Source organism: Dermacentor albipictus, chromosome 7 (genome assembly GCF_038994185.2).
Source record: "Dermacentor albipictus isolate Rhodes 1998 colony chromosome 7, USDA_Dalb.pri_finalv2, whole genome shotgun sequence".
Taxonomy (NCBI): domain Eukaryota; kingdom Metazoa; phylum Arthropoda; class Arachnida; order Ixodida; family Ixodidae; genus Dermacentor; species Dermacentor albipictus.
The window spans coordinates 69,429,022-69,448,048 of NC_091827.1; the positions used below are offsets into that span (position 1 = coordinate 69,429,022).

The 19,027-nt window shown below is 46.2% G+C and overlaps 1 long non-coding RNA gene across 1 annotated transcript in view; it reads right to left on the reverse strand.

Annotated features, from left to right (window-relative positions):
- Positions 1–1,386: 1,386 nt before the first annotated feature.
- LOC139048021 (uncharacterized) overlaps positions 1,387–19,027 on the reverse strand; it is a 34,420-nt gene continuing 16,779 nt past the window's right edge. Inside the window, exon 4 of the long non-coding RNA XR_011507435.1 lies at positions 1,387–1,520. This is a non-coding gene — a long non-coding RNA (uncharacterized lncRNA). The remainder of the gene's footprint in view (positions 1,521–19,027) is intronic.

The window sequence follows — 19,027 nt, forward strand, 5'->3', positions numbered from 1 at the left end:
ATTTACCGCCTAATGTCACAGTATCGAATGAGATAAAATAAAGCGTCTTATCCTAAAGAAATAGCACTTCTCCGTAAAAATGAAATCGTACACACAAGAAACTATGATAAGTGGCACACATTCTGTTGCAGAGCAACAACAACAAAAAGAGATACGATCTTTCGCCTTCAGTATTACTTAAAACATCATGCCAGTGTTTTCATCACATCTTGTTCATACAGTAATTCTACATAGTTATTCTACATGTGTTGGCGTTTGTATTACAGATGACTGTGGTATGTTTTATTCATGTATTGTTTTCAATGCCTTGTGTATCTTAATCTGTGCTCTTTGTAATTGCATATTCCAACAGCAACATTATGTACTGGAATGCTTTATTTGTTATTGCTCTGTGATTTCTTTCTTTTTATCTTTCATGTTATGAAAGATATGCTTATGTATGTTTATGCTTATGTATGTTTTTCTCACGCTGGTGCTGGAACTCAAAGAAGCAAAATGTATCTTCGTCTGGGGAGGAAGAGAGAGCTAGTCAAGCATGGCCTAGCTTTTTACTCTCTGGCTCCCTCGTCAACTCCTATGGTAAATTAAATTTACTATTATTATTATTATTATTATTATTATTATTATTATTATTATTAATATTATTATTATTATTATTAGTAGTAGTAGTAGTAGTAGTAGTAGTAGTAGTAGTAGTAGTAGTAGTAGTAGTAGTAGTAGCAGAAGAAGAAGAAGACGAAGAAGAAGAAGAAGATCGCACCAGTGCCATCTCGGGGGCTACGCTAGAAGGCAAATACGTACACACAGCGATAATCACTGTTGCCTTATGTCGGTCTTCCTGCTGAGGCTGGTGCCGCACGATCAAGCCCATACATAAACTGTCGTTGCATTCTACAGTTTTTCTTGTATGCCTGCGTGCATGTGCAGTGCTCACGGTATGAAAAAGCGTTACTTCAGGGCTAACTGTCATGCGCATGCTTTCGTTTCCACCGGCTGCAGTTCGTGTCACGTCGACGTAATTTTCGCACGTACACTTAGATCACAGTCCGCTTCACGTTTGCTTACCAGATTCTTAGCGATGCGACATGGTACTCTCGAGTACTTTGCACATGCGCAGGGTTATACTAAATGATCCCTGTCGCGTTTCATTCCGTGAGCACTGTACGTCTGTACGTGTGTACATGTTTGTGCCTGTGTGCGTTTGCGAGAGAGCGCCTCTTTCTCTTCGAACACACGCGACTTTAATATCATAAGCTCAGTCGCATTCAATGTCACCAGAACTTTGGTTTTTGTTGTTTGTTTTTGTTCACTGCAGCCGGACACCATACAACGCAAAAAGCGACACATCTTTCCTTGGCCGTCACGAGGCACGCCATATCCGCCCTCTTCAGAGAGAGTCTTCTCATCCGCTGCAGCTGCTCATAACGCTGGACGGCCACTTCAAGAGCGGAGGATCCACGAAGCGGCGACGGTCCTTAATTGGATATCCGAGATGGGATCGGATGTCGGAGCAAGACCTCCTGCACACACGCACACGCACACAGAAGACCGGAAAGAATCACCGACAGGCTAACGGAGAAAGAAACAAGCAGACGAAAAAATCACTAAACAGAAGCAGACGTCACAGCAAACGCATGCGACAGTACTATAGCCGAGCTGGGCATTGCGGCGAAAACAAACGACACAAAGCGCGCAACAAAAGGAACACAACGTGACAGCCACGCAAGGAAAGCATGGAGAGGAGTATATAGAAGGAAGGAGGGCAGCGCAATAGAGGACCCAAGAACAACAGAGGCCTCTTAGAAGGCCTCTCGCTCGACTGGGAGGCAAATAACGGCGAGCGCATTCCGGCGGAATCAATCGTCTTTTACTTCTTCTGCCAGCCGATATATCCGTGTTTGTTCGGCACATCGTCGATGTAATCACACGCAAGCCGCCGCTCTGCACGGCGCGACGTAAACAAGCGCTGGATAGATGAAGAGAAGGTATGCGTACATACCAGAAGGAAGAGGGAAAAACAAGGGGGGAAGCGATGCCTCCAGCCGAAGCGAAACAAACGCCGGAGGACGATTTCAAAAGCAGCTGTTCGTTGATTTTCGCGCTCGCAGACACACACACGAGCCCGGTCGGGATTCTCGGCAGGGATTACGCTTTGTGAGCACAACGTATAGGTTCGTGTGTAGAGTGCAATAAAGACGTACTGAGGACGGAAGAATAATAAGCGGGAAATGCGTTTTTCTTTTTCGGACCAACCCACTGTAGTTCCGCATCGATGAGTGGCTGAGGCGATAGTGACGCGTAGAGGTCCAGCTGTCTCAAAGGACAGAGAGAAGGAAGCAGTTTCCTTTCATTGTTCTTTCTTTCTTTCTTTCTTTCTTTCTTTCTTTCTTTCTTTCTTTCTTTCTTTCTTTCTTTCTTTCTTTCTTTCTTTCTTTCTTTCTTTCTTTCTTTCTTTCTTTCTCAGGTCGAAGCGTAGCAGCGCTGTAACAATGTATGCGTGAGTAGATTGCGCGCCTTTTTTTGTTTCCTCGAATTTTGTTTAATTCTCAACTCGCTTTGTGAGCTCTGGTATATTTTCGCGTGTTTCGATTCATACGCGGCATTCGATAGCGGTCCGACCAAAACCAAAGCCGTTGGAGGAACAGAACATTTACAGGAACATGCATCTTTTTGTAGACATTGTATAAATATCGCATTGCGTTTCTATAGGGACAATTTCGGCGACAGCGAATGAGGTACGCGCAAGGTACATACCTTATGCATACTCTGTACTACTCTGGGTAATTACAGGTTTCAGGGCACATTACGGCCTCCAACGCTGACTGCGTGGATGGCTGTTCTATCATCGACATTTGATATCGCGCGTTTCTTTCTTTCTTTTTTTTTCTCGCGGTTTGCCTTCAACGTGTCGTCGCTCGGTGTCAGCGATTCCTGTTCACCACGGATCTAAACCAACTCGCCCACATCGCTATTCTTACTCCCTGTTCAGGATTGGCGATAGCAGTACTGCAATGCCAAACGAAATGCTTTCCATCAGAGTACAAATTTAAGCCGTCAAAACAGAGTTGTAGCTGTCCCGCTGTGCTAAACGAAAGTGCTGGCGCCAACCGCGCCGCCAAGCCGACAGCGTATACGCCGGAAATGTGGGCCATGCAGCTGCCGTTTAATGACTCGCACGTAAGGATCGATTACATTATTTCGACCGAAGCCACCACATATAGCCGCGAATGTAAGCTAGCATGAATACGATACACGGCCTTCGTTGTGTTACATACCGATGTTGTAGGACGTGTTGAGCCCGCATAACAACGCGAGTGTATAAGCCCGGTCGTATCCCTTGCGTCGAGATAGTAACGATCGTTTAATTCACGGCCTATTACCAATGTCACCCAATGGGCTCGGACCTACGGGCATGCAGTGAACTCTCTTCAAGGGCTAGCTATCTCTTGAACAAATAAAGCGAGCGAAACATTATGAAAAGAAGGGAGTACCCGTCTTCTTTCTTATTTATTTTTATTTACCAGTATGGTCTTGCTTCCACATTACATCCTTTACACATATATATATTTTCATTTTTATTTCGCATTGTGGCGATATTTACGTGGCCCTGGACCCGAAAAATGCTGGGCGTCTTGACAAGAGCGCCGTTAAAGACCACACGGAGGCGCGCTCAATGTATCGTTCATACACGCATGCGCAGACATGCAAGGAAGCGAGGCAAAGAGAGACATTTCTTTTTCAGACCCCCCTTATAACATAGCTGACATTCCTAAAGAATACCAGCAGCCGCATCGCCTTGGAGAGAGTGAGCTCTCAAAACTATAATTCGTATATTTAAACTCATAGAGCGGAGTCATGCCCGTACGGTGTGAAGGAGTCTAGGAGAAGCGGGGAGGTGGGGGGGATGAGGCTCCACTCACCTTAGTAGGTCGCCGACTTCTTAGTGCGACATTTTACGATCTCTCTTCGTGTACATGAGAATTAATAGAGCGGGGGGAATGGTGTTGGACAGGTCATGTGATGCGTAGGGCAGTTAACCAGCGCTCTGCAGTCGCTATATACCCAGGGCACCCTGACGCAGACAAATCTTCTTGTCGACTTTTTGGCACCAGCCTGAAGCATCCCTCGTTTTACGACTGTTGACCGCTTCAATCCCTCTTTTCACGTCCGAGATGCGGGACTAAAGCGCGTCTCACGTATTCCACGGTGTTACGTTATGGGACGTTAAAACCAATCAACCACCGCAGAAATAAATTTGTGTGTCGGGTACTCAGTCGGCCTCGGGACAGAGCAACGGCTGGCGTTAACCTCGCTGCGTATACGACTACGCGACACCGCAAGCGACTCACATGTGCGACAGATATATCGCGCTGCGCCACTCCGGTGAAACGAACCGAGCCCCCCCGAAAAGCAGGTCGCACATACAGTGCGCCCGAATGTGCAGCCGGTCTCCATAACAGATATAGACGAAATGCGGGGGCGCATACTGGGAGGAAAGCCACTGTTCGGACCAGACACGTGGGGGCCCTTTCTCTCGGGACCAAAGGAAACGATATAGCGAATAAAAGGGGCCCGGAAACGAACGAAAAATGTAGGTACCGGAGTTGGTGGTCGGGGGAGGAGGGGGGGGGGGGTTGAAAACCGCGGTGTATTAAACCCACAATGGGCGACAGCGCGGAGGCGGGTGCATGCGCTGGCGAGGAAGGATCGTGACTTCAAGAAGAGGGGAGTGAGAGAGGGAGGGAGGGAGAGGGGGGACTGAGAGTTTATTGAGCCGTCTCGGTGCCCGGGTCGACGTTTGAACCTGTCAGCGCGCATTATGACCCCGGGTCCGAGAAAGAAGCTCGCATGGCTTCACCTTCGAGCACTTGGCCCATTGCGCGTTGCGGACGCGTTACAGTGTGTGCACGGGTGTGTGCAGACCGAGTGAACCGTGTAATTTGGACAATCGAATCCTCATAATAAAAAAAAAAAGTTTAAGCAGGTAGCGTATAATGTAACTTTTGACCGTCACTCGTTTACTGAGTGAATAAATGTCACTAAATGTTGGGGTGGCATTGCGCAGGCACCTGGTATTTGGCAATATGGCAGGAGAAAGTCTCCTACCTGCCACGGTGTGTGTAGGGGGTGGGGGGAAGGGGGGGAGGCGAGTTAAGGGTCTAAGCCGGCCTCCCAGGGAGCAAGATGCCGTAGGTTCAGGGGGGGGGGGGTTAGGTCGTAGGTCCTAGGGGGTCTATGCCCCCCTAGTTAAGGGTCTATGCCGTTTTACAAGGGAGCAAGACGTCGTAGATTCGATCTCCTGTATAGCATTCCTATGGGGCCGGAATGTCCGAAAAAGAAAATGAGAGCTCGTGTACGTTGACCATGGCTGTACTCCCAAGAACCCTACAGGCAGTCAATGGAATGGAATGGAAAAACTTTAATTCTCTATATCTCAGAGAGATTGGCGGTGGGCCGGTGTCTTCATGTTTTGAGTCCTGGCCGCTTCACAAGGTCGGCGCCCCTATTCCAGGGCACCGCTGAGTCTTGCTGCCTCGCAGGCGTGCTGCACAATTGCCCGTTGGGCTGCGAGCTCGCTGCTGGTGAGCAGACCCTCCCATTGTTCCGCACTTGGGTTATTTACTTTATGGAATGCGAAATTACGCTTGCATTCCCACGTGATGTGATATAACGTGGGGGTTGTTCCGCACCACGGACATGTATCCCTGTACTGGGTAGGGAACATTTTGTGTAATGTGTGCAGGTTGAAGAACGTACCTGCTTGCAGTCTTCGCCAGCTTACTGCCTCATGTTGTGTGAGCGATGTGTGGGGTGGGGGGTATTTAAGTCTCCTTCCTCTGTAATGGTTAAGTATTTCTGCATACGTCGGCTCCACCGTTAAGGGGGCCTCTAGGGTTTCCGACTGCCCTGCTCGGTGCGTGAGTTCGCGAACTAGGCGGTCCACCCTTGAGTTGCCCTCTATACCGGTGTGTGCCGGTATCCAGAAGATCCTATGTTTTATCTTTTTGTTAGGAGGCTCTGTTTTGAGGAGGATTCTCAGTGCTTCCTTACTAACTCTGCCTTGTGTGTAGTTCCTGCATGTTGCTTTGGAGTCCGTTAGAATTATCAGAGATTTGTTCCTGCGGTAACCTTCAGCCGCCGCTAGAGCTACGGCGACTTCCTCCCCCTCCGTTACAGTGCAGTTTCTCAGGCTCGCGCAGCTAATTGGTTCTCCCGTGTGGTTTACCACTGCTGACAGGCAGTCAAAAATAAACCCGGAGCCTTGGACAGCAGCTTGTTTACCACCAGCTCAGGCGTCGCTTCGAGACGTGTGAGGTCTCATCAATCGAGTAATCAAGCAGGATACTTCTTGCAATAACTTGTATATCGAAAGGCGAATTCCTTGCACAATTTTCACGTGCTTTCTTTGAATGCGGAATGGTAATTATAAGACGTAGACATACAGCCGAAGGTCCCGGAACTGCAACAGAAACCACATCGCTTTCTTTTTCTTTTTTTTTCCTTCTATGAATGTTCAGTGAATATACGATCAACCAAAGTACTGCGAATGGCGCCGAGTGTTGTGAGTATGTGGCTTTGGCGATTATATTACAGTACGAGAGGTGCGAAAAAGACATCGTTGCTCCAGGAAGGCCCGATCGCTTGCTTATATAAAGTCCAACGCGAGGGTTACGTACGTCACTGACCAAGGACGTAAGCCTGCGCTAGTTGGAGAGAGAGAGAGGGGGGGGAGAAGGAATGGCAGGGAGGTTAACCAGACTGAGTCCAGTTTGCTACCTTACACGTGGGGAGGGGAATGGGGAGTGAAAGAGAGAGAGAGCTTAGATGTAGGATGTCTATTGTTGGGCACTCAATTCTGCATGCCTTCAGGTAGTTGGTTAAACATTGCACACTGCAGGGCAGTGCGAAAGACATGCGCGCAAGGAAGAACGTAGATCGCCGCCCCTGCCCGTGTCTTACGCCCCATTCCCTTCGTCCAGGTCTCGCGCTCACTTACCTTTCATAAGTTACATCGCTGACTATACTAGAGACTGGTTAAAGGCACCGACAAACAATTTTTTGTGGTACCCTTCTTAATTGTTATTGTTGTTGTTGCTATTTTAGTGCAACGGGAAGCTTACCGGTCAGAGTGTTCAATTCTGCAGTGGTAACGCGAAAAATACGTGGGACATATTCAGTCAGGAATGTTTCGATCTGCAGTCGCGATCGTCATCATGAAGTCGTGCTTGAGTAACACGCTGCAAACAGTAGTAATACGTGAGCGCTATGGCGAATTGCACGCCGGAATCGGTGGGAAGCGGTAGGGTAGGCCAGTCATGCCATTCACGTAATACTGTTACTCATCTACGGCACAATTAGTTGACGCCATTTTGAATCTCACACGTAGACCACAGAGCTCGGGGCATACTCACCAGCAAACTCGCGCGCGTACAAAAGCACTCCTGTGCACCGCCGTTCGATAAGGGACGGCAGCGGATCTGCAGTTTTGCCCGATGATGATGATGATGATGATGATGATGATAGTGGTGGTGGGGGTGATGATTTATTGGCATCCCCTTTGAAACGCGGCGGCGACAAATAGTCACCTAGCCTGCTTCAGTTATTCAGGTATGCTATGCATGCTTTTTTCATTCTAGCATTTTTGCATACATCTCCTTAATATTCTTTCTGTACCTCAAAACTGCTCTATCTACTCGTTGCCCCGTACAGGCAGTGCCATTTGCTAGCGTGAACTCTTTTTTTTTTATGCGAAGCATATTACGAGGGCTCAACCCAGCTCCTCAGGCGCGGCGGTGACCATGAAATCACGTGACACCATGACGTCACGACAGAGGAGAAGTGGCTTTGGCTCAACTCTTGCAAGACGGGCTGGGTGGGAATCGAACCAGGGTCTCCGGAGTGTGGGACGGAGACGCTACCACTGAGCCACGAGTACAACGCTTCAAAGCGGTACAAAAGCGCCTCTAGTGAATGCGGTGTTGCCTTAGAAACGCGCTGTTTCTAAGGCGTGCGTCTCTTGCTCAGGCGCACATTTCGTTGCCGCGCCGAACGCTGCTTTGCTCGACGCTCACCGCGTCCAATGCGGGGCGCGTAGTCGCTGCCCTGTAGCCCATTGTCTTACACCCCTTGGCGGGTCGACGGGAACGCTGTCGCGTTCCACTCTTGAAGGCGAAGAAGTAATGCATGAGTTGTTTCTTCGTCTAGCCGAACCAAATATAGCCAAGCAACAGCAGTTCACCAGGCTAAACAGTGGTTCAACAACTAAAATAAAGGCTAGTATGCTTCGCATCCTGGGCTTAACCTTACCTAAGCCACAGCCATTTTTTTAGTTCGTAATATATACATAGAACAAAGTGCAAACTTCTATGTATTATGACGACGGCGATGTATCACACAATGCTTATAGTGCGCTCAATAACGGCGGACTTGAGTACAGCAATCCGACTGCATCACATCTCCAGTGTACCGAGCCTTTCACCGCCAGTTCGCGCCGCATACCGTACTTCGCTAGATTCCGTGTCGATTTAGATTTACAATTTATTGCTTAAATCGCGAATACCATGCTCGATTCTACTGCTATAAATCGTGGTGTTCTTTGTATCAACCGACGTCTCACGATATATTCTGGGCAGTTGTCGGTCTTCTAAAGAGTAACAAGCAAAATGAAATGCACTTCTTTTCAGTCATTCTTTTTTTTTTCCGATGCACTTGCGCGACAGTCTTTCGATAGAGCAAGTTCTCACCCGGTCACACTTATTGTCGAAAGGAGCGAAGGACAGCGGCAGAGTACTTGGAGGCGTGGACGTGCAGGCACGCTAAATTATATGGGCGTATATCCCCGCGTGACTCCTTTTACATTATGTTGGGCATTGCCATAATCATTTCTTAAAAGTCAGCTCGAAAGAGATTACGTAAATAATTCATCTCGGACATAAAGTTTAATGCATGCAGAACTGAATGCAAGTGTTTTAAGCATATTCTTGATGTCAGTCTTTGGCGAAAGTCAGAACCGATTTCATCCATATGGTTCTGCCGTCAGAAAGTATGCCCAAAATTTGAGTTTCAATTCCCGCGAGCGGAGATGAAAATTCGGGATGTCGCATCAGCGCACCAATCTAACACATGCACAGTCTTGTATACATTCACATCTATGATGATTGGAACTAAAAAAAATATGAGAGAACAAAACAAAACAGCGTAGCTGTTTATTATGAGAAGAAATATGAGGGAACGGTGACTTTTTCTACGTATACCTTGAGCTGAAGATGCTCCCTTGCACTTCTAACCATGGTACTCAAAACGTAATTAAAAAGCGGGTTTCTTGAGTTCCTAACATGCCAATCTTTGAAAAGAACCAACTTCAAAAGCGACCACCTTCGTGTGCTGTCATTAGGCCTGTTACGAAAAGAAAATTTAGAGATCACGCGCATTGCCAGTGGAATCATGAATTCACATCCATACTTTGTTATACGAATAACAATCAAGAAAGGGGAACTAAAAATAGATGAAACCACTATGAGAAACAGTGCCCGACTAACGCGACGAGCAAGAGCACTAAAGAAGGGAGCAGATACCCTATGCTTATTTCTCGCAACTGAACTATTTAAACACACACACACACACGCACACACACACCCAAGTTGTTACCCAAGTTGGCGTCAAAGACCTTCATTGTGGAGCGGTACACACCTCCTGGCACATACCTAATGACCCAAGTTGGTATCACAGAGGTTCATTGAAGACAAGCACAGATCGAGTGACATACCTAGTGCTCCAAGTCGGTGTCAGAGTTTCACTGAACAGCGGTGCATTCATTGAAAACACACACACACACACACACACACACACACACACACACACACACACACACACACACACACACACACACACGCACACGCACGGGCATGCATGTACGTACACACGCACACACACACGCACGCGTACGCATGTACGTACACACGCACACACACACGCACGCACACACACACGCACGCACGGACGCACGCACACGCACAGACAAACGCACGCACACACACACACACACACACACGCGCACGCATGTACGTACACACGCACACACGCACGCACGCACACGCACAGACACACACACACGCGCACACACATGCGCACGCATGTACGTACACACGCACATCCACACGCACGCACACGTGAGCGCACAGCACACACACGCACACATACACGCGCACGCGCGCGCACTCTCACGCAAGCACACCCACAGACACACACACGCATACGCACACACACACGCGCACACACACACGCACACACGCACACGTGAGCGCACAGCACACACTAATAATTTCAAGAAACGCACTTACTCATAACGACGCACCTGCGGGAAACCAGAATAAGTGCCGACAACCGCGATATTATTTATCAGACGCTCTCGCTATATTCGGGCCTGTTAGTGCTGCCGAGCCCACGGTGTTGTGTTGTGAATGACTGAGCGTGCATGCATGTCTTTTTTTTTTTGACAGCTGCTGATGTTATCAGGTGATATTGAGGGAAAATGCCGGCCCAAATACTCGCGGAAGTGCAACGTCTATAGTGACATAATGGAAGCGCTCAATGAAATCTGGTTGGATCAGTCGTCGTCGCTACTAAGTGAAGTTAAATCCATCCGCGCCAGAAGTTAAGGCGGAGCGACAAGGCATTTGACGATGTTAAAGAGCGATTAGCGAAAAGCTAGAGGAAGATTGGTCATCTATTATTACAGCGAAAAAATAAGTGCATCAAGTCCGCGTTTGCTGGTTATAGGTAAAGCGCTGATCAGATCGCGTTCATTGTATTTGGGCTAGACTAATCCGAGGACAGGGCACGAAGATCAAATTGTGTTGTTTGTTTGTTTGTTTGTTTGTTTGTTTGTTTGTCTAAAAGACGCTAAATCCCATGCACTGAATCGGAATCCTCGGTAATACAACTCTGCAGCACGCAACTCGGCACTATAGCCATTCAGTCCATGGATAATGAAAGAGCTCATGCATTAGGCAGCTTTAAATCCGGCAGAAGCAGGCCTATAATTGTGAGATTCGCGCACTTCAAAGTACGAGAACGATTGTTTTCGTGTGCCAGAAAGCTGAAGGGATCAGATTTCATAATATCGAAAGATTACTCTCCGAACCCGCTTATAGGGCTATAGACGGCACCTCTTTCAATTGGGGAAGACCCGACAGAAGCCATTCAAACTTCGGCACGATAAATTGTGCATTGGTAACCAGCTGTGCACGTTTAATCGAAACACCGTAACTGTGGCCTCTCGCTCTTCCTGGCCTCTAGTTCAGATATCAAGCGCCACTGCAATGTCTCGTTTTTTTTTTTATTACGCGAACAACCAAATCATTTTACCTAATTTAACTCAGCAACTTAATTCACGCAACTGATTCGAACCTAATAGTTCTAACCTAAGCATGGCCAAACCCGACAGTTCACGACTCTGAGATCCTTTCGCCTTTTACTGAGGGATAGATAGAGCAAATGATAAATGAAAGGTAGGGAGGTTAACCAGGACTGATGGAGGTGTCCTTCGATGTGATCGAGCTGACAGAAGAGGCGGCGGCGTCCTCATGTAAGCGCTCGCGGACACTTTCATTGTGTCCAAAATGAGGTAAACCCACTTATAGAAGTTGTATTTATTGCGAGCTGCGCCTTTTACCCACCAGTCGCAATGGGCGCCTGCTATCGCCAGCCTGACGCTAACATCTCCTTTGTGGTGGTTTTACACGAGGCGCTGCGTTTGGTCGCAGCACGGCATCGTCAGTCACCCATCCTATATTATTTGGAGACTTCAACGTTCCTTCCGTATAGATTGGTCAAAGAATAGCGCTGAAAGTGACAGTCAACATTTGCATCACGTTCGTATAAACGCAACTTGCTAATGGCCCAACGTGTCATACCCTCATCTAGTGCACTTGACTTCATCCTTACTTCTCATCCTCATAAACTGGCATCCCTGACTCGCATGTCCGGCTTCGCAATCAATCTGTACTTCATGGTTCACTTAATCGTCGATCCCTCTCCACCCCCCCCCCCCCGGGAAACAAAGAAACAAAAAACACTACAGTTCCTGTTCACGCAAATTACGTGCACATGAATATAGAACTCGAGAAATCGTCGATGTGGTTTCTTTCTGGTTCTTTAGAACACTCGCTAGATGCGAACTGGCTTCTTTACAGAAACAAGATGCATGAATTGATAAATACATACGTACCTACAATAGCTGAGAAGGAGAGACAATCATCCCCTGGTTTAATTCGACGCTGAAACGTCTCAATAACGTGCCACTAAATGCACAGAGTTTCCTGCAATGATTACTAGAGGCAACTCTGGCGCTGCGAACTTTCAGTCAGCATGGGAATTATGGGTAGTATGCATGGATTTGTCTCATCTTCGTGCTTGTGGCTTCAGACGTTCTTGTGGCTTCGTTTACTACGCTTTATCTGTGTCTAAATCGGGCTAAAGTTTGAAGCAATTTATACTTCTTTTTTTTAATGCAGGAGGTAATAAGACTGCTAATTGCAGTGGTTCGCATTGTCCATGCGTCCGGGGCGTAATGGTTTCAATATCGGGCTTCTGGACTTGAGGTCCTGCGCTCGAATACTGCCGTCGGACACTCTTAGTAATGTATCTCTAATTATTTATAACGCAGTAGTTTTTTTTTTAAATATTACAACTTTGGCGAGGCACGAAGCTATTTAACGCCAGAAAGACGAAGTTTAGGCAAAACCATGAAATATACCATCACTCTCACGGCTTCTGAACATCCCTCCTTGCAGCTCCCCTAGACACCAGCGCAACAGTTCCCTCTAATAACTGTATGAAACTCTATGGCTGAACGCTGCAACGCTGAAAGTGCATGGCAGAAATATTTCGCTGCAGAAAAAAAAAAGCAAGAAACATTCGAACCGCTCTCCGGTAAAACTTAAAGGGACACTAAAGTGAAAAATGATTTCTTCTGCATCAGTACATTACCGTTCACAACACCAAAAACACCACTCATACAACGATAAGACGTTTGGTAAGCCAGGAAAAGCGCAAAAACGAAATACGGGTGACGACGCTATACTTAAGTTCCCGCACCAGGATGCCCTGACGTCTGGGATTTTGATGGCATCTTCTAGGGCCTATTAATTATATATAGCGGTACAGATTGACTACATTGTGTTCTAAAGGAACCAAATATTAAACATGGCAAGTTTCGGGAACCATTATTCAGCCAACGCGGCCAAAATGCGAAAACATACTTTAGAATCCCTGACGCGCTGACGTACCGGCGCCGGGTTTTCGGCACGAAATTCGAATACTGATACTTGGAACTTCATTTTCTCATCTAATAATCAAACTATTTTTTGTTGAAATGACTGCCTGCAGGGTTCTCAAGCAATGCTGCATTAGTCTAAACTGATTTATTGTTTCGCTTTAGTGTCCCTTTAAGTGCGCCTTTTTCTCGACAACTATTCCAGACATGCTCCACAGTAACCAAAAACAGCTCTGCAAAGCTTTAAATATCCATATAATGCAACCGCTTGCCCTATTCAACGACCATGACCAGCGTATCGTGAAACAGCCGAGGCACTTAATCACTCGTTCACATGTGTTTCTTTTTCTTTTTCTTTTTTAAGGAGCTGATGAAACCTTGGGCGAATTTCTATGCGCAAGTCGCCCAACTGACTTGCCATGCTCTTTAATTGAAACAAATTCTGGGGTCTTACGAGCCAAAAACCACCATCTGAATGGATCGTGCTTGATAAAGCCAGGCGCACCGGGCCCACATGTTCAAATGATTGCTGTCATTGCGCATGACCGCCGACATCAGCTTCATTACACGGGCCCTCGGAACCCTCCTCAAGCATGTTCATTTTCCTATATACCTGGACTGAATAAATTTGGCACCAAATAAATCACGGCGACCATTTCGTCAGCTCACACTTGACTCGGTCGCCTTGCTTGCGTGAACGACCCGGAGAGAGAGAGAGAGAGAGAGAGAGAGAGAGAGAGAGAGAGAGAGACAGAGAGAGAGAGAGAGAGAGAGAGAGAGAGAGAGAAGGCAGGGAGGTTAACGAGACTGAGTCCAGTTTGCTACCCTACATGTGGGAAGGGGAATGGGGCGGGAAAGAGAGAGAGTGCGCCGCGGTGGAGACAACCGATTAATTTTATCCACCTGGGGTTTCTTTATTAACGTGCGCCTAAATCCAAGGGCACGAGCCTCTTTTCTTTAACATTTTCGCGCCCAACGAAAATGCGTTCACCGTGACCGTGAGGGAACCCGCCACCTCGATCTCGTCAATGCAACGTCAAATACACTAAGCCATGGCAGGTGTCGGAGCACATTCGCCGCCGAACGACAACATGAAATATTATGTCTTTCCTTCTTTCTTTCTTTCTTTTTCTTTCTTTCCTTCTTTCTTTCTTTCTTTCTTTCTTTCTTTCTTTCTTTTTGTTTAGCTGCACCAATTTTGTTAAACTTTTCTATGGCATATAGCACAATACAACCCTTGAGTTAAATTACTTGGTGAGGCGGTCATTACTTCTACGAAAAAATCAAAATGCCTAATTAGGTAAGCAACATGGATACTCCAACCAACTTTTAATTAATTACATTACGCTACATAATTGATTTGACGAATTGTAGCCGGCGAGTTCGCCAAGGACGCATCCGCTTGGCGCTAATCTCGGTACTGCACCTGTTTCCAAATAATCATTTTCAAAGTGTCCGGCGAAATGCGTTGGCGTTCCATTCCTTTTGCCCTTCAGTGCATAGAACAGCGTTTTTGGTAACAATGCAAGTGGAAACACAAACCATTTTCCCCGCACGTTTGACAGCGCACGCCTCGAAACCGGTGCCACCCTCAGAATTCGCTACAAGTCTATATGCCTTGCAAGCCGCACTAACTACGATTCGAACATTGAGATACCTGCCGTAAATTACTCAGAAAGTTAAACTAGTGTAAGTATATTAATTATTCAAATAAACTTATTGATTTCTCGTAGAACTAATGGCCGCCTGATCGAAATAATGTAGCTCAGCGGTTACTACTATGCTATCTGGAACAGGATTTTTCTTTATTTGGTGCAGCTAGAAAAAGGAAATGCTATATTCCAAATTAAAAGACGTTTGTTGTGAACGTAGTGCTCATGAATTCGTGGGGTTATATATGAAATTTGACCAAATAAAATAAATATTCCATCAAAATTTAATGAATAGCCAGGGCATTTGAGGAGGTTATGAAGATAGGCAAGGAGCTGTCATTCCAACGTAGGCCCGGGGTACTTTCGCATTGGCATGTTCCATTCTGTGAACACATTTTATATCTGTGAGATTTAGTTTATGAATAACTGTGCCTTTCCTTGGGTATATGTGATTATATGTTTATGAGGGAGGACTCGGACACTACCTTGAAAACATGCCATGTTTCGTTTATTTATACGTTATCGTTCGGGTGGAATTGCGCCGTGATTGTGACCCAGTGTTCGTATCGTCTCTTGTCGAAACAAACTTTTTCTAAACACATCGAGCTTATATCTACGTTTATTAGAGTTACTGTAGTTACTGACATACGAACAAACTTTCATCAGTATGTTATTCTATCCCATTTCTCTTTTCCTTTCAGCGATCCAGTTCACACAATTAACATACATCTTCGTTTCTTACAGTTACTGTTGTTACTGATATAAGAAAAAAACGCATATATATATATATATATATATATATATATATATATATATATATATATATATATATATGCGCCCACATAGCTACGCCATGGTGACTTGCGGCTATAGTGCAGCGATGCTAAGCACGAGGTCGCGGGATCAAATCCCGGACAAAAATGCCTGTGTCCCCGCCATTGGTGGCACGTTAAGGAACCCCAGGTGGTCACAATTAATTCGGAGTCCCCCACTACGGCGTGCCTCATAATCAAATCGTATAGTTCTGGCACGCAAAGCCCCAGAGTTAAGTTCAACACACAAACGCACACGCACGCACGCACGCACACACACACACACACACGCACACACGCACACACACACACACACACACACACACACACACACACACACACACGCAGGCACGCACGCACACACGCACGCACGCACGCACGCACGCGCACACGCGCACACACACACACACACGCACACACGCACACACACACACACACACACACACACGCAGGCACGCACGCACACACGCACGCACGCACGCACGCACGCACGCGCACACGCGCACACACACACACACACACACACACACACACACACACACACACACACACACACACACACACACATATGACGTGTCGAGTGAGCTCCTGAACAACACTTTGCAATGAGTTGAACGCGGCGATGTAATGACAACGCATTTATATAGCATGTAGCGCTAAATTAACCCCTGAATTTTTTTTTTCTAGCAAGGGAATAGCCGGGCATGCCATCGCATGCTGTCTCGAGATATCTCTGGTGCGTCGGAAAGTTTAGATGCAGTGCTCAAGCGCTCGCGAATTACAGCCCTCCTCTCCCTCCGCCACCCTCTCCCCTCTTGAGGCGACTGCAGGACAGGACTCCGGCAGTGCAACAGATGAAATGGCTAACGACTCTCTTCTTTGCGGAAATGACGCAACGAAACAGCAAACTCCACATTAATGCCGTCCCTGCAACGCATATCTGCGCCTTCAAGCTAACAATTTCTTTGCTAAAGCAAATAGCTTTGTAGAAGCGTTCGAATGTTTTATTACATCGGCAGTCATCTTCGGTGAAATAAAAAGATACAAACGAAGCACGATAACTGTCAGCTGACATTCAGTTCGAGCAAGCACCATTACAGCAGATGAGCATGCACGTAAAAATACTTCATGCAGAATTAAGAGACATCGCTGTATTGTCATCATCATCATCATCATCAACCTATTTTATGTCCACTGCAGGACGAAGGCCTCTGCGATCTCCAATTACCCCTGTCCTGCGCCAAGCGATTCCAACTAGCACCCGCGAATTTTCTAATTTCACCGAACCACTGAGTCTTCTGCCGTCCTCGACTGCACTTCTTATTTTTTGGCACCCATGCTGTAACCCTAATGGTCCACCGGTTACCGAATCTGTGCATTATATGACCCGCCCACCTCCATTTATTTCTCCTAATGTCAATTAGAACATCGGTTATGCCCGTTTGCTCTCTAATCCAAACCGCTCTCTTTCTGTCTCTTAACGTTATGCTATAGCATTCTTCATTTCATCGCTCTTTGCGTGGTCCTTAACTTGCTCTGAAGCTTCTTTGTCAGTCTCCAAGTTTCTGCCCGATATGTATGCACCGGTAAAATGCACTGTTTGTACATCTTCATTTTAAATAATAATGGTAAGCTTCCAGTCAAAAACCGACAATGTCTGCAATATGAGCTCCAAGCCATTTTTACTCTCTTGTAAATTTAGTTCTGACGATCAGGGTTCTCTCTGAGCAATTGACCTAGGTAAACGTACTCCCTCACAGACTCTTGAGGCTGACTGGCGATCCTGAATTCCTGTTCTCTTGCCCGGCTATTGATCATTATCTTTATCTTCTGCATATTAATCTTCAACCCCTCTCTAACACTCTCTCTGTTAAGCTCCTCAATCATTTGTTGTAACTCGTCTCCAGTGTTGCTGAATCGAACAATGTCATCGGCAAGCCGAAGGTTGCCGAGATATTCGCCGTTGATCCTTACTTCTAAGCCTTCCTAGTTAAACAGCTTGAATATTTCTTCCAAACACGCAGTGAATAGCATTGGACAGATTTTGTACCCTTGTCTGACCCTTTTCTTTATAGGTGTCATGCTATTTTTCTTGTGGAGAATTAAGGTAGCTGTGAAATCTCTGTAGCTATATTGACATATATTTACGTGAGCGGCCTGTACTCCTTGATTACATAATGCCTCCATGACTGCTTGTATCTCTACTGAATGAAATGCCTTTTCGTAATCTATGAAAGCCATATAGAGAGGCTGATTGTACTATGCGGATTTCTCGATTACCTGCTTAATGACCTGGATGTGATCCATTCCACGTAAGGTATCCCTCCTTGATGCCAGCCTGTTCCCGCGGTTGACTAAAGTCCGGTGTTGCCCTTATTCTATTAGAAATTACGTTGGTGAATATTTTATATAATACTGGGAGTAAGCGCATGGACCTATAATGTTTCAATTCTTTAACGTCTTTTTTTTGTGGATTAGTACAATGTTGGCATTCTTCCAGTTTTCTGGGACCCTTAAGCCGGTAGACACATCGTATGGAGCCGCCAGTTTTCCAAGCATTATGTCTCCTCCATTGGATCCCATCGACTGTTATTCCATCTTCTCCTGCCGCTTTTCCTCGTTTCATGTATTGCAAGGCCCTTCTAAGTTCATCGCTATATATAGATGGAATCTCTGCGACCTGTTCATTACTGCTTCAAATGGAGGTATCGTGGCTACTACGGGTACTGCACAGGTCAGTACAGGCTTATTCCGCTGCTTTTACTATACATTCGAGATTGCTGATGAGATTACCCTACTTATCTTTCACTGCATACGTCTTCGTTTGTCTTATGCCAAGTTTCCTTCTCACTGATTTCATGCTGCGTCCATTTCTTACGGCTTTATCTGTCTTTCTCACGTTATAATTTCGAATGTCCCTTATTTTCTCCTTGTTGATCAGTTTTGACAGTTCCGCGAGTTCTACCCGATCTCTGGAGTTGGACACTTTCATTCTTTGTCGTTCTTTATTAGGTCTTCTGTTACTTGTGAGAACTTTCCTACTGGTAGCCTCGGTGCCTTACCTCCCTTGTTCAATTGCTGAATCTGAAGCCAGCATAATTACGGTTTCATTCATTATCTCTATGTCATCTTCTCTCTGTTCTAAGGCTGCATATTTGTTTGCAAGTACCAGCCTGAATTGGTCTGCTTTAACCTTACTGCGTCTAAGTTGGCCTGTTTCTTACTAACCAAGTTAACTCTTTCTCTCTTCAAACTGAGGTGAATCCTAGACCTCACAAACATATATG